The sequence below is a fragment of the Centruroides sculpturatus genome, unplaced genomic scaffold (assembly GCF_000671375.1).
Source record: "Centruroides sculpturatus isolate CEXI.00-Female unplaced genomic scaffold, Cexi_2.0 scaffold1709, whole genome shotgun sequence".
In the NCBI taxonomy this organism is placed as follows: Eukaryota; Metazoa; Arthropoda; class Arachnida; order Scorpiones; family Buthidae; genus Centruroides; species Centruroides sculpturatus.
In genome coordinates, this window is record NW_019385874.1 from 45,980 (window position 1) to 50,642 (window position 4,663).

At 29.7% G+C, this 4,663-nt stretch overlaps 1 protein-coding gene across 3 annotated transcripts in view; it reads right to left on the reverse strand.

Moving 5' to 3' along the window:
• The window catches only part of LOC111642679 (nuclear pore complex protein Nup50-like), a 46,236-nt gene extending 42,864 nt beyond the window's left edge, over positions 1–3,372 (reverse strand). For 2 of the 3 annotated variants that reach the window (XM_023389055.1, XM_023389058.1), the window contains exon 1: positions 3,284–3,372. The gene's annotated coding sequence lies outside the window, so the exon portion shown is untranslated. Of the gene's footprint in view, positions 1–3,248 lie in introns of all 3 variants that reach the window. The other variant, XM_023389057.1, reaches the window with a different exon arrangement.
• Positions 3,373–4,663: the final 1,291 nt, after the last annotated feature.

Below are 4,663 nucleotides of genomic sequence, written 5' to 3' on the forward strand. Positions count from 1 at the left end.
GATCTTTAACAGATCTTTTATCTTAATGAATTTCATTACTTATATGAAATTTTAAAGATAGGTAGCAATAAAATACTAATAATTTCAATTCAAATCACTTTTTATTTCTTAAAATCACATATTTGGCACATTCATATTGCAAAAATTTTATCATGCAAAATTCATTTACTATCGTAAAATATTTCCATATTACACTACTAAACTTTTTTTTCGACATTGTTTCTATTTTAATTTAACTCAACACTCTCCAAAGATACAAACGTAATCTATGCTATCCTGTGTCACACTAAACTATAAACCAGGGCTGTGGAGTCCAACTCCAACTCTGACTTTTCCTTACCATCCGACTCCGACTAGGGGCGGACTTGTTACCGAAAGAGATGCAGAAATTCTGATGTCATCACGTGACCTCAGAATAAAAGATTCAATAAATAGAAAAAGATAGAGCATAGAAACTTTTTATTCCAAAGCTAAAAGACTTCTCTAAGTAATATATAAATATGTATTCGATAATTTTTACTTTTCTACTGTTATAGGCTATATAACAAAAGGAAAGTGTAGCGCTCTGTCAAAAAATGACCCCTCCCAAATTTTTACATTTTTGGACTCAGGACACCTTGAAATTTCGAGATATGCAAAAGATTCAAGGTTTTTTCTATATGTGTGGATGTTAGACTGCATGTGGCGAGGAACGATTTTGTTCACCCTGTTTGAAGCCTAATAATTTCTGTGGTCAGAGTGGTTGGAATCGGAGTCAGATGGTTTAACACAGGAGTTAATTATTAAGCGTCAAAGTGGTTGAACTAAATCGTGTCCCCATATACATTCTAACGTCTTAGGTGAGAACATCTTAACGGGTTTTACTGTACTACTGTATTATAAAATGGCAAAAAAGCTTACTTTGAGGGTAGAGACGAATTTTATTTTATTTTTTAAAATTTTGAACACTAATAACGAGTAAAATATTCATTAAGAGATATGATACATGACCACTTTTATGTCTTCACCCCGTCGACCTTTAATTAAGAACCAAAATTTAATAGTATTAATGCCCCGTTACACGCGAGCCACAGTGCCACATTTCGTTTCTTAAACTTTACCCGTTCTGAGATATTGTTTAATATCTCAAAACAGAAAATAAAGAAATTAAACAAATTAGATGCCAGCACACACATGCGCATGAATTTTCCCCCTTTATTGACTTTTTTGAGGGGTCGGAAGGTCTCCAAACGTGTAGATTTGCAAAGAAAAAAAACTTGGAGGGTCAAATTTGATACGATTCTAATACTTTTCCATTTTATATAAATAACAAGTTGGAAGGTAAAAAGGAGTTGGAGTCGCCGGATTTTTTGATGACTCCGACTCCACAGCCCTGAAAGATAAAAGAATTTCCCTTATGTTGCATTTTTAAATATTTTGGCAAATGCCGTATTTTAAACTTACTTCAACAAAGTTAAAATTTAAACTTTAAAACGAGAGCCTCATCGTGTCACTTCTATAACAAATTAAAAAAAAATCTTTCCATTGTGACGTTCTATTATCCAATCGAAAGTAACAATCCAAGGAGTCCGTTATTTAGTGTGTTATCACTCATCTAACTGATGTAGTGTACATACAATTCATCTTTGTTTTATCTCAATATAGAATTAAAAAAACTTTTTTTTTACAAAATAGCGAAAGTCTAGAGGAAAACGTAAGAGTAAAATTGGTCAGGTAAATTCTAGATCTAAAATAAGAACCGTGATCCCTGAAGGCCACGAAGTCCGACTTAGCATCATCGAGTAAGAATGGTTTTGTCAAGGGCTGCAGAAACTGCATCACGTCAAGCTTCTAGTTTCTTGAAATCTCTTCTCAATTCTTCAATCCTTACTTTCTCATAAAAACTATTCTGTCATGCTTGACCAGGGAATTTCTAATATAGTATATTTTCCTTGATTAAAAAAAAATTTTTTTTTACTATAACTCCACCCTGTGGAGAGTGTCTTTTTAGCAAGGTGGCTAAGTGGTGGAGGACGGAGCATCCTTGAAAAATTCATAGAATTTTTTGACCTGTCAGGATTCAATCCCAGGTCCCCAGAAAAGTGAGCGACTTGTTTTATGGTATTTTCTTATATCCTAACCACTGGACCATCAGGCTGTGGATAGTTTTTATTTTTATAGTAATTTATCTTATCTCAAAATGCATATGTTAAGAAAAATTTATTTTAATATTTTGATTATGGAGTACTTTTCCAAATTTTGTAATGAATTAAGAAAACTGTAGTAAATACTATTTGCTATAAGTAAGGAGACAAAAATTGTTGAAATTTCTATATTTAAAAATAATAAACAGCATTTATACATTAATTTACAGAACAAAAAAAATCTTGGAGAAATATAAATCTTATATTATTTACATATTTAAAATATAATATCTGTTAATATTTTTGAATTACATATTTTTATTTAATTTATGATCTTAAATAAAAACAATTCCTCTTGTAATGCAAGAAGAAACTATCACTAGAAGTATAAAGGATAAACTAAAAAAACAACAGATTTCCAACAAGAAAATGGTACAGATAGTCTTTGCATGTGCACTTTAGTAAAGGGGCTTTAACACTGGATAAGCAAATCAATGATGTAGTGTGTTTCATTTAAAATGGCCTAGGTCATCAATTTGCTTATCAAGCTATATTAAAGCCCCCTTTACTAGCCAATGTGGCCTTGTTGTTTCCTTTTAAGTTTTGTTCTTAAGTTCAGAAGTCAATTGAGAAATTCTACTGTCAGATCATTAGTGAAATCAATAATGTGTGTAAAAGAATTAGAATCTAGCCAACTTTGTATTTATCAATTCAATAAGGACATCAGTACGTTATGATCATCTTGAATATTGAACTCAGTAAACGTAAAGTTAGTAATGAAAACTTCCTTTTCAATACAACAATCTCAACAATTATAAATAATTTTGGCAATGAGATGTTACGATTTCGTTTATTGGTTAAAAAAAATTTTGATTTAAAAATCAAATTAAAAAACTTTAATGTCATTTAACTTTATAATTAAGTTTTAATTTTATTGCTAATAATCAAAATAACTTAATTTGTATAGATGGAGGAATGAATAAAACCTTCCCGAACTGAAAGCATGGGTAGTAAAAAATGTTTTAAAATAGTTTGATAAAATCGCACATTAATTACATGAAAAAACCGTAATTTTATATTTAGATATCGAAAACTTTTATTAGAAAATAATAGATTATTATTTACGTATTTTAAAAATTAAGCGTATCTTTCCTCCTTACTTTTTATTCCCTTCGAAAAAGGAACCATCTGATCTTTTGAACTACTAGAAAAAGACGTACTTCAAAAATCGCCCAAATCTTGACAAATAAAAAGTTTCGCATTTTCCTTCAAATTTAATAATTTTTATTTAAAAATTCTTTAATTTATTTTGTAGTTATTATAATAACAATTTCCTTATTTAACATATAATAGTAATTGTATTATCAAAAACGGCGTGAAATAAATTTTTTGAAAATGGCGACGTACCGCCAAGGGTTTCACTCTTGATGAAAAGAAAAAAAATTCGACGTAATCGATAAGTTGTAAAATACCCGGCCGATATCCTCAAATTATGAGTATTTTTGCATTATTCGTGAAATAAAGATGAAAGATTAAAAATACTGTATTTATTTATTTTTCTTAATTACAATTACATTTTCCCGGTCTGCTAAAAGAGGCCCTTTTAGGCGGAGAGTTAAAAAAATTACAATTACAGCAAGTCNCTGTTCCTAATACAAAATTTGGTCATTGAATCACATTCAATAAATATGATTAATTCTTGAAGAATATATATGTAATAATTTAATGACACAAAATAGTTTATTTTGATGAATACTGTAGAGGAAACAATCTCAAGTCAGGGGTGATGAATCATTTGGGTAAGCATGCCAAAATAAGCAGATTTAACTTAAAAACCTGCATGTAATCAAACAATACAGCTGGATTCATATTAGGCTACAGTAAGCAATTTGGACTATCTTGAGAGTGATTGTAGCTGTTATTGATCCATTCTAGTTGCAGAGTACTTGTCCAGGAACAACATGTCCTTGCTCTCTCAACTGCCCTACACTAATACATGCAGCCGTGATAGCAACTTTCAATATGGTTGCAAAAAAAGTGGCTTTGGTAACTGCTTCCAGCAGTAATATGAACATTATCAGAAGTGCATAGCTGCAGAAGGGAATTAGCCTACTTCAAAGGTGGTATTATATAATTCTCTTTTCCTTCAATAAATAATTTTTTACAATCTGTATCTCAGAACTTACTGACTGAAGTGAGTATATACATATAATATATAATTGTAGCCTAATATGAATCTGGCTTAGATTTGATTAATAATGTTTATTGGGTTGATTGTATATGTAAACTTATGTATGCCAAAATTTTAGAATTCAGATAACTATATTTGAAGAATTATAAAAAATTTAATTTGAGTAAATTTAAAAAATTCTGCTAGAAAAAGTATGACGATAAACAAAACTGGATATAAATTAATTCTGTAGAATTTTGTCAAAATTCTACAGGATTAATTTATATCCAGTTTTGTTTATCCAGTTAATTTTGACAAAATTAAATGACATTGTTTTTTAACCATGAAATATTTTATAGTGAAAAAATTA